Below are 11,872 nucleotides of genomic sequence, written 5' to 3' on the forward strand. Positions count from 1 at the left end.
TGCAGACTACCAAAACCTGTAGCCCCTTTCTGCTGCCACCTTTCTGGCTTTATACAGTCCCACCTGTTCCTTACCAGCTGGGCTCTATCTTCAGTCAGACTTTTCATTCCTATCTCGTCCCCAGTTGCAGTCTGTTAGATGCTGATCTCACTTAACCTGCTCTGCCTCGTGTGGGGTGAATGCCCCATCACAGGCAGCTAGCAGGCTGGCTGCTTCCAAATCCATTGATCTGGAGCTGTCAACAAGCACAACTGTCTGGATGCCCCAGGGATCCAAGGACCCCCGAATCAGGGTTCCATTCTCATTTTCTGTGCAACTCTAATCAGAATCTATATGACAGACAGGCCCCCGCAGAAACAAAACAGACAATAGTGTGGGGAAGGCTTAGGTAACAAAAGGAAATGAGTTGAGAGGACAGGAATGCTTGTCTTTCCTGGTCCCCAGTAGGGATATAACTGACTTCTCGAGTAGTTGACTACCTGATAAGCCTACGCTACTTGACTACTTGCTACCTGTCTCCCCCTTGCTGCCTTATTCTTGCTGTATCAGAGGCAGCAAGAGTGCAGTAGGAGCTGGTGCTGTGGGGAGCCATCTTAAAAGCTAATTCTCCCCAGCACTATCTGAGGGGGCAGGGGCAGATGAGGATTTTGCGGGGCCCAGAGCAGCACAATTTCGCGGGCCCCCCCCCTTTGACACAGCGCAGGCGCGGGGCTTCTTGAAGCGCGGGGCCCGGGGCGGCCGCCCCGCTCGCCCTGCCCTATATCTGCCCCTGTGAGGGGGGATGCAGGGGAGGCAGAGGCACAGCAGGTCCCGGCTTGTGCTGGATCCCGGACCTACCCCCACTGCAGTGCTGCAGTTTAAATGTAGTAGGAGCTGGGCTGCCTGCATGCTCGGTTCCTATCGACTAATTGTGTACTCAATACAGATTGAATCAAGTACACAATTAGTCAATTACCCGCTTCTTAACATCCTTAGTCCCCAGCTCTTTTCTCTGCCCTACTCTGAAATAGCTGTAGTGCTAACTGAATTTATTGTACAGTGTAGCTCCTCTTGTTAAGCCAGGCAAAGCTTGGATGAATAAATACGTAATTATTCAATCAGCATACTGGGCTGTCAAGTGATGTGGGATCTTTCATAACATAAATAATAGTCTATTTTTTGTTCCCCTACTGCGCTCAATATGCCTGACTTCAAAAATTAAGATACAATGAAAAATCTCTCTCTCCACTTTTAGTTCTACTGTGGTACATTCCAACTTCTCCACTTTGTGCTCATCAGAACTGATATTTTCTTTTCTATGGAAAACTAATATTCACTGGAATGTATCTTGGGATTAAATTAACAATTCTATATTGGAAATACGTATCTTGTATTTGACATTGTAGAGTAAATACAACCACTTCTGACATTTTCAGGTTTTGATGAGGTATATAGACTAAGGATGTTAAGTATTGTGTAATTGACTAATCGAGGGCAGCACCACACAGCTGATCCTGGCCTCCACATGGTGCTGCCTCTTTGAAACACCGCTGCAGCATTTCACAGAGGCAGTGCTTCACAGAGCCCGGGGTCAGCTGAGGAATGCAGCTGACCCTAGGCACCACATGATGCTGCTGCTTTCAAACGCTGCAGCGGCATTTGAAAGGGGAAGCACCACACAGCTGATCCTGGGCTCCACGCAGCGCTGCAACTTTGAAGCGCAGTGCAGAGCCCGGGTTCCCCCCCCCTCTTGCTGCCTCTATTTGTTACAGGCAGCAAGGGGAGTGGGAAGCCACTAGTCGACTATCCTGTTGACTATCTGATAAACATTTGCTTATTGGATAGTTGACTACTCCTCAACATCCCTAATATAGACTATGTTCTGGAGATGACAGAGGAGGGGTTAACTTCTTTCCTCTAGCTAGAGCAAGATTACAATTGCCTTCCTTGAGTGCAGGGATCCCTAGGGGATAGCCATCTTGGAGAACTGATTAAATCCCCCCAGCATGCAGTGGAGTGATCTGACACAATTGCTATGGAAGTCACTAGGAAGACTCCCATTAATGTCAGTAGGAGCTGGGTCAGTCCCTAAAGGCTGGCAGAGTCAGAGAAGAAAGATCTGTGGGGAGAGGGCTGGAGAGAATGGAAGACTAGAGTGGAGTGAAAATGGCTTTTATCTCTTCTCTACATGGCTGAAAAGACCGAAAAAACTCATTTTTGGACGTGGCTGAAGCAAGCCAGTGTTTATAAAACTGTAAATGTTATTCAGTGGCAAGCCCTGTTATATTTCTGCTTGGCTATTCAAGGAAAAGGACATCTTAACATTGATTTTTCAGTTTCATACTAAAGCACATCACAGAGCTGTATACATTCTGCATAGATACATTACTGTATAACACGTTATAAGAGTTTTTGGGCCTGCTGCTTCTGAAATTTAACAGCACCACGACAACAAAGTGATTCCCAAAGTTGGGGATAAAAAACACAAGAGTTCATAGTTTTATACAGGAAATAAACAAAAATGTGCTGCTTACAACCCATAGAAAAATGTTTTACGAGCAAGGGTAGTCAAATATTTGTGTCAAGGTCCAATTTTCTTGTTCAAGGTATAATCAAAGTCCACACCCCAGAGAAAATATTAAAAAATAAAAAGATGTTGTGGTCCATTCAAAAGCATCTATTCAAAAGGGATAGAAAATAAGACCCAGAATATCTTACTGCCCCTGTATAAAACTATGGTACGCCCACATCTGGAATACTGTGTACAGATGTGGTCTCCTCACCTCAAAAAAGATATTTTGGCCTTGGAAAGGGTTCAGAAAAGGGCAACTAAAATGATTAGGGGTTTGGAACGGGTCCCATATGAGGAGAGGTTAAAGTGACTGGGACTTTTCAGTTTAGAAAAGAGGAGACTGAGGGGGGATATGATAGAGGTCTATAAAATCATGAGTGGGGTGGAGAGGGCAGATAAAGAAAAGTTATTTATTAGTTCCCTAAATAGAAGAACTAGAGGACACTAAATGAAATTAATGGGTAGCAGGTTTAAAACGAATAAAAGAAAGTTCTTCTTCACACAGCGTGTAGTCAACCTGTGGAACTCCTTGCCGGAGGAGGCTGTGAAGGCTAGGACTATAATAGAGTTTAAAGAGAAGCTAGATAATTTCATGGAGGTTAGGTCCATAAAAGGCTATTAGCCAGGGGATAAAATGGTGTCCTTGGCCTCTGTTTGTCAGAGGCTGGAGAGAGATGACAGGAGACAAATCGCTTGATCATTGTCTTTGGTCCACCCTCTCTGGGGCACCTGGTGCTGGCCACTGTCGGCAGACAGGATACTGGGCTAGATGGACCTTTGGTCTGACCCAGTACGGCCGTTCTTATGTTCTTATCTGGTTGTCTGAATTTGGCAGCTATCCACATAATGACTGCTCCTGTCACAGCCCATAATTATATACCCCCACAACCAGCCTTCATTGTAACTGCTTCTAGAAACCAATGTAATGGATGGTTTGTTTGAGGGGTTATAAATCACTGATTTAAATTGGTTGTTTACTGATATTGGAAGACAGAGCACACTAGCTTATATAAGAATAGCCTGAGGCTTGGAGGACTATAATACTGATGAGTATTTGTAGTACAGCTGACAGTAGAACTCTAGAAATGTATCCACCTCTCTCCCCAAAGATTTCGGAGAGTTCCTAAAAGGCTCAGTAAGCTAAGAAGGTGTTATAATGGGAGTTCGTCCAGTCAGGCAGCAGAGCTCAGGTGATTCATCCCTGGTTGTAGTCCAGAACATTGGTTCTCAACCGTTTTTATGCCGGGGACCCGGCAAACCCATTCACAAACTTTTGGTGACTGGCATAATTTTATTTTCATATTTGCATATTCATTATGTAAATAACAGATATGCAAATATACAAATACAATGTTACCTGGCCGCCTAGTCCCAATCCAGACCCTTGCTCCCCAGTGCCTAATACCTTTTGAACCCCATCCCTACATCCTATGCCCTTTGACCCATTAGCCTCTGACCCCTATAGCCCATGCCAATACCCTCTTGCCCTGTGACTTCACCAGGTTCTCACCCAACAGCCCTTTGCCCCCCCACCCCAATGTTCCCCAGGGCGAGGCTGCCCCCCCCCCCCCCAGAGAGCCTGGCTATTACTGCCATGCAGACGGGGGAGTGACCATTGGCAGTGCGCGCACTACCTATTCCTTCACGCCCTCTTCCTCCCTAAGTCTCCTTCTCTGCTTCCTACTGCCGTGCCTCAGGAACCATGGCTGCTGGAGCTGAGCCACTGTGAACAGCCAGCTTGTACTCCGGCAGCCTCCGCAGCCAGCAAGTCGGAAACCAGCAGCAGGCTGTGGCCCACCAGTTGGGAACCACTCGTCCAGAAGACAAGGCAATCCAGGAGTCCCTCTGATTCAACAACTGAAATGTTCTTGCAGCCTAACAGCAGGTAAATATAGTGGTCCTGATACTGTTCATTCAGGAGCTCAAGTGGTCCAGAAACCAGACATTTCAATGGCAAAAAAATAGATCTGGAGCTCAAGAGACTAGCAGGAAGCTTCTTCCAGCACGGTCAGGATACAAATGTGGACAGTCCTTTTTGGAATCTGGGTGTTGTCTTGTCCTGTTTTTATGCTGGAGCTGTCGATGCCTGTGAAGGAAAGTGGCAAGCTGTTAAATGAATCATCATGCCAACTTTGGTGTTGCCATATTCTACTGGAATTCTACTGAAATCAAAATGGAATGCCATGACATAGCTGGCATGGCATCTATAGAACTGCTACTTGCCCAATAAACTTGCACAAACTATATGACTGAGTCAGGTGCAGTCTTCCGTGCAAGCAATGAAGAGAATTCAAGTCTTTTCAGAACTGCCAGGACACAGGCTGTGGTGGGGGATTTGGGTTTTTTTTTTTCATTTTTGTAAACTTTTCTGCAGAAACAACACCCTATTTTCTGACCAGCTATAATAAAAAGACATGGCTTGTATGCAAGTGATAAATACCCTTCACTTATTCCTCACTTATGTTCTAACCTAAAACCCACTGAAGTCAATGGGAATCTTTCTGGCTTCAGTTACTTTAGCATTAGGTCTTTAGTCTCTGTTCAAACACCAGTAAATTCAAAGGGATGCTAACTTCCCACAGTGTAATCTGCTCCTCTGATTTTCCAGGTCAGGTCTTGACTGCTGGAAGTCAAAGGCATCATAAGGGGGGATATGATCGAGGTCTATAAAATCATGAGTGGTGGGGAGAAAGTAAATAAGGAAAAGTTATTTACTTGTTCCCATAATATAAGAACTAGGGGCCACCAAATGAAATTAATGGTCAGCAGGTTTAAAACAAATAAAAGGAAGTTCTTCACACGGCGCATAGTCAACCTGTGGAACTCCTTGCCTGGGGAGGTTGCGAAGGCTACGATTATAACAGGGTTTAAAAGAGAACTAGATACATTCATGGAGGTTAGGTCCATTAATGGCTATTAGCCAGTATGGGTAAGGAATGGTGTCCCCAGCCTCTGCTTGTCAGAGGGTGGAGATGGATGGCAGGAGAGAGATCGCTTGATCATTACCTGTTCGATTCACTCCTTCTGGGGCACCTGGCATTGGCCACTGTCAGCAGACAGGATACTGGGCTGGATGGACCTTTGGTCTGACCCAGTCTGGCCATTCTTATGCTCTTATAGCAAGTCTGTGACAGCAGTAGCAATGTGCTCGCTGCCTGGCTGATATTTAATTGGTGTGTGAAGGCCTTTATCTGTACCACATCACTCACGCATTGCCAGGGTTGTCCCATTTACTCTGGCCTGTCAGAAATTGTGCTCTACTCCCTACCAACTTTTCATATGACTCAAATGGGAAATTGTGCTCAGATGCAAAGGATATCCATTTGTGATAAGCAAAAGTGCTGCCACTTAACACCTCTAGTTTGTTTGGACTGAACAATATTCTTCTTCATAGTCAGATCCCTGTGATGGATTCAAGGCACAGGTATGTCAACTGATACATATTTATTCAAAGTTTTTTCTCCCTCAGTCTTTTTACATTTTACCTTACACAGATGCAGGATATAAACAGTGAAATAGCAACTAATAGTCCTGTGGCACCTTAGACTCTAACAAAAATATATCTAGAATCACGAGCTTTTGTGGGTAAAACCACTTCATCAGAAGAGGTGGCGTCAAATAGCAGGCTTCATTCCACAGCTACAGTTAGAAGAGTTTGCTTACTGTAAGGGCAGCACATTTTCTGAAGCCAACCTGTGTTTACCTGCTAAGTATAGCCATGGCAGACAAAGTGACAAAAGTTTTCCAGATAGCCTACCTGACCAGCCTGTTCCTGCTTCTGTTGCACATCTTGGTTAGCAAATGACAATCTAGTGAACAATCAGAGGATTTGGTGTCAGTAATATGGTATTTCTGCTCTGGAAGGCATAAATACTTCACATCCTGGCTATATTTTTTGTTGTACGTAGTGGACAACATGCACTAATTCAACATATCGCTAAATCATTTTACAAGGTAGTTTATAAAATCTTCTGGATATGAATGCTCCAGTACTTGCCCATGGCTAATAAAATGCTTTGTTCATCACACATGATTATGCAGTGTGTTCATTCTGAAACTACAACCTACTGCAATTTATTTAAAATAATTCTTCATATCAGACATGACTTAGTTAGGCTGTTGCACTGGGAAAGTAATGTCAGTGCAATTACGAAAGCTTCTGACCTGTTTTCTGTTAATGGCAGAGATGATTTCTCTCCTTGCTGAATATTGGTGAGCTCTGCCATTTTTCTCAACCTATTTAATTCACCCATTCTTCTCCACCAAGATTTCACTGTGTCAAGAAAATTTAGAAGACTCTTAATTATTCCATATATTGTGAGCCATAACTCAGGATTATATGACATTATACATGAATGGATTCATTTGTATAAAGCTAGTACAAGCAACTAGCAAAAATGTCATGCTCCTGGTGTGTGGTTAGAGCCTTTATTCATTTCATTTTGTGGAGTTTATTTTCAACAATTTGAGGTTTATGTAGATGTCCAAAAATCTCAGATTTAGGGTGGAGGGGCTCTTTCTTATAAACAGTCATGAGAAATGTATACCATCGACAATAAAAAGCTAGGAGTAGGCATAATGATGCTGACATCTTGCAATGATTTGTAAAATTTTAAATTATTTATACTCGTAGCTCAGAGAATACTATAAATGCTCCACAGTATATTTTATTAAAGTAATTAAATGTCAATAATGTGAAATCTCAGTACTGCACAATCTCTGCTGTTAAATCTTTGCTGAGAAACAGGGAAAGGCTGCCATTTTGTTATGGTTTATGTGGATTAGGTGAATGTTAATTAGTGAGCTTCTACTATTGTTTGACGTTCTTTTTGGAATAAAAACCACTTGCATAGTTAATCTTCTTCCTTAGAAGTATTACTTGTGTTCTCTTAGGACAGCACTAAATTAGTTACTTGTAATGGTTATTTTAGATTGATTGGTGTCTCAGTCAACACTCCAGTCCTTCATGACCACACTTCAGTCCTTCCTGCAGCATGACACCATCTCTTGATGTAATATTTTGCTTCCACTTGATTACTGCAGGGCTGTGTTTTGCAAATGTTACTATCATTTAGATCAGTGTTTTTTAAACTTTTTAAGACTGAGGAACACCAAACAATATTTTTTTATGGGGAACACCAAGGATTTTTTTGTCAAAAAAACCAACAACAACAAAAAACCAGCCCCCAAGGAAAATTTGTCGAGCAAAACAAAACAAAACAAACCCATTGGACCAGGAGGGAGGGTATAGGAGGGGACTTGAGGCAGGGAGCGGGCATGGGGGGGGAGCAGGGCTGGCCAGGAGGGGGTTGGGGGGAGCAGGGCTGGCCGGAGGAGATCGGGGGTGTCGAAGCAAAAACACGCTCCTCTCTGTTTAGGCGGCTAACAACTGATTTGCTTTATTGATCAGTAAAGCAAAGTGAGCCAAACGTGGTCCCAGCAAAGCCGGGCCCAGTAAAGCTGCTAATACAATCAATCCTAGTATCTTTATACCCTTAGCCAAACAGTCCGACATCAGGGCATCCAATTACAGAAATCCTCAATTAAATTTGGAAAAACAAAGCCTTATCAACAAGATGGCGGATCTCAGGGGACTTGAGGTTGTGCCCTGGGTGGCAATGCCTATGACAGGAAGAGCCACGCGGTCAGGGTGCTGCTCTCAGGCCGGGTTCCTGCCACAAGGCTTGTCCAGGGTGCCTGCAGCTTTAAGAGGGCCAGGAGACAGGCACTATAGAGTTGTGATTAATTTGGATGAAGTGGCCACCAGGGCACCTGTGCTATTTCCTGGAGGCCTCTTCTTCTGAAAAAAAGAGCTCTCAGAAAAAGGTTTCTTCCTCATAGAAGGAGAATTACCAATGCCGGAAAAACCCCTCTGTTCTTTCAATTTGCTTTTGAAAGAATGCAATTGCAGTGTGGATGCAATTGAATTTTTTTCAGGAAAACAGGACATTCCCAGACTCAGACTAGGAGGCAGGAACTACCAGAAATAAAGGAGGAAGATCAAAAAGAAAAAGCAAAATCTTTAGTATCACCGAAGAAGCAAGTCATGCACCAAAATAAAGCACATTTTGGAATGTTAAAGACTGTTAGGTGACGTGTGTGCTGAGAGCTTGAAAGCTAAACTTCTCTCTGAAGTAAACTTACTGTGAAGGTTTTCTGACTCCTGGAGTCACAGAACAAGTAGAAAGAAACAGGTTAATTGTGTGTTTTGAAGCTATATTTATCTTAGCAAATGTTCATCATCTCGGTAGTTTATTCGGGGAAAGGTAAGAAAGGTTAGAAGTACTTAAAAGGACCTGTGTGGAATCTAGTTTATGGTCCGCTGGTGCCTTTAGTGAAGCTATGCTAGTTTACAGCAGTTGAGATCTGACTGCCTTCTTACTATATTATATGTTTCCTATACATTTATTGCACTATATATTACAATTTTCTTCCTTTTATACATACTGTTTTAAATCATTTGCTCCCTCTTCAGTTCTAAACATCCAATCTGTAAAGCAGGGATGGGGAACCTTTTTTGGGTCAGGGCTGCTGACCCACCAAAAAAAAAGTCAGGGTCTGCACACAAGTGAGAAGCAAATAACCAAACCCTCTCACTGACGTGACCCCTGACTGAGGAGAAAGACACTTCCCACATTCCCCTCTCAAAGAGCCAAGGGGAGCTCAGCCTAATAGAATTGATGTGCTCCAGCCCTGTGGAGGGGGAGGCAGGAGCACCAGCACAGGCTTCCTAGTGCTGTGGGGATGGAGAAGGCTGAGCTTCAGGGGCCAGGTCCAGGGAAGCCAGGAGTTGCATCTGGCCCCTGGGCCTGAGGTTCCTGCTGTAAAGGGAATGAAATTATGATTTCTGGAAGGATGACTTTCAGCGAAGTCAAACATTGCAGGATTTGGATAAATGGCTCCATCTCTTATTGTGTAGAACATCTTCTGCATCATAAGAGTTGTTTAAGTGACAATCCATTCAAGGAATAGGTTTAGGCGATTTTTTTCAAAGGTGAATTGTGAACTGTTTGCAAGCTTGCTCTCTGAGTAGCTTTTCTTTGGAAAAGAGAAATTTAATCCAGCTGTCTGGTTTGAGAGGGGGACTTGACAGTTGTGACATTTTGGTGATCATCCAGACTAGTAAGAAGTTTTGTAACCATGTGCCTTGTAACTTTGGATGCCTTAATTCTGTTCTGCTATGGCTCAGAGCTCTAATACCAGTAGACAGCCCACAACATAAAGGTATCAACCCCAGCTTCTACCAGCCTAGTTACTCCCTAAGGGTGACATCAGTAACACCCTCTGATCCCAAGTTCCAGCAAATCCATTTCCCATATTCCTAGCTACTGAACACACTGACTTTTCTGCTATGGTTTGTCACCCTTTAAAAAAAGGAAGAGAATTTGAAGTGAAATATAGCCAGAAAACGAGGGTCATCGTCATAGGCTATACTTGCACTAAAAATAAATAGCCTCACAGCCTGTATCCCTCAAGTCTGAGTCAGCTAGCATGGTTTTTAATTGCAGTGTAGACATACCATATGATGCTGGCCCTTAATTTCTGGATAGCATTCACATCAGATCATCTTTTTTAAAGAAGATTGACGACGTTTTCCTGTTTACTCTGAGTGGGGCAAACTCCTCCTTCCTTAGTTTTCCAAGGCTGGGATTTTTATTTGCGTTCCAATGTCTGCTAATTTAGTGATCCACTGTTATCTTTGCCCAGATGGTACATTGCTGGGTGATTCCAGTTAGTTTTGTGTAAAATGGAAGATGACACTCCCTTCCTGATTACTTCACTCTCTGGTGTAAGGCCATGCTGCTGTTTTAATGACCATCAAGTTCAAAACATTACAAGTTTTTATAAGAGACCTTACTTGACACATATTTCTACATAATATCGGCACATACAACATTGATTCAATTGCTTATTTTTGGTTTTCAGACTCTGTTCTTTTTTTGGGGCACTTGGACCCTGATTGTCACAGCAGTTTTCTTTTAGATTATGCTCCCAAGTCTGGTTAGATCATCTACCAGGAGGAAACAAGGGTCAGTTTAAAACTACAGTAGAACTGCAGAGTTACAAACACATCAACCAACCACACACCTCACTTGGAACTGGAAGCATGTAATTAGGCAGTAGCAGAGACATCCCACTACTCCCCCCCAAAAAAGCAAATATAGTACAGTACCGTGTTAAACTTCTAAAATGATAAAAGGAAAGTTTTTTTTTAAAATGACAAGGTAAAGAAACTGTTCCTGCGCTTCTTTCATTTAAATTAAGAGGATGAAAAGCAGCATTTTACTTCCACACGGTAAAGTTTCAAAGCCATATTAAGTCAAAGTTTATTTGCAACCTTTGGAAAGAACGACCATGATGTTTTGTTCAGAGTTACAAACACCTCAGGAATGGCAGTTGTTTGTAACTCTGAGATTCTACCATACCTATGTGATGTTGTTGGATTTTTTTATGTGAACGTACAGAACATTGTTGCACCCACTGTTGCGTGTTGGCCCCAAACCTTGTACAATACTTGACTGACAGTGATCCATAAGTATTGCCAATATACACCTGAGGAATTCTGCTGTAAAGCTGTAGTCAAGCAAGTACACCATGGCCCCTTCCCTGAAAAGGATATGGACAGTTGACTTTCTCATGTAATGAACTCCCTTTTGGGAGTTACCTTCACATAGCAAAAACAATGGCATTCCCTCCTGTAACAGAGTTAGCCTTTACCTCACACGAGTGCCCCCTTTGGCCAATTGCAAGTTCCTGCAAGCCTCAGTTTTAAAAGCCTCGAGGCTACTCAGCCCTCCAGTGGAGTCACACCCTATGCAATCACAAACCACTTCCGGGTTACACTTCTAACAGAGGCCTATCCTGGTACCCTCTGTAGAGTGTCTCTCAATTCAATGCCATTCCCTTAGTTTGTTGCCTCACTCTGAATGAGAGTGGTGCCTCCAGGGCTTCCCTTCCTGGAGAGAAGTCCTTTGCCCTTTCTTCAGAGCTTTACCTTTAAGTCCATGAGTTGCTCAACAGCTCTCCACTGGGAGCTGTCCTTGGTTCTGCCAACCAGTCACCGCCACCTCCTCCTTTCCAGGTCTGGGCTTCAACTGAGCTGCCTCTAGTCCTGCAGCTTCTTATATAGTCCTTCCTGGCCCTTGATTGGCAGTCCTCTGGCTGCCTGGAGGACTTCTCTATGGCCATTTTGGCCTTAGGGTCTAGTCCCATTATACCTCCACAAGGGCAAGATTATATGAGAATGGACTAGATGACCTATCAAGGTTCCTTCAAGTCCTTCTAAGATTTTTATGACATCCAACATGCCAAGAACACTAT

General features: G+C 43.5%; 1 long non-coding RNA gene across 1 annotated transcript; it reads right to left on the reverse strand.

The window, feature by feature from the left end:
• Nucleotides 1-4,506: 4,506 nt before the first annotated feature.
• Nucleotides 4,507-11,606, reverse strand: LOC142830259 (uncharacterized). The gene is made up of 3 exons (XR_012905411.1): nucleotides 11,547-11,606; nucleotides 6,309-6,360; nucleotides 4,507-4,637 (listed from the first exon to the last, which is right to left on the reverse strand). It is a non-coding gene; the product is annotated as an uncharacterized LOC142830259 (long non-coding RNA).
• Between the last annotated feature and the right edge of the window lie 266 nt (nucleotides 11,607-11,872).

The sequence above is a fragment of the Pelodiscus sinensis genome, chromosome 7 (genome assembly GCF_049634645.1).
Source record: "Pelodiscus sinensis isolate JC-2024 chromosome 7, ASM4963464v1, whole genome shotgun sequence".
Classification (NCBI taxonomy): Eukaryota; Metazoa; Chordata; order Testudines; family Trionychidae; genus Pelodiscus; species Pelodiscus sinensis.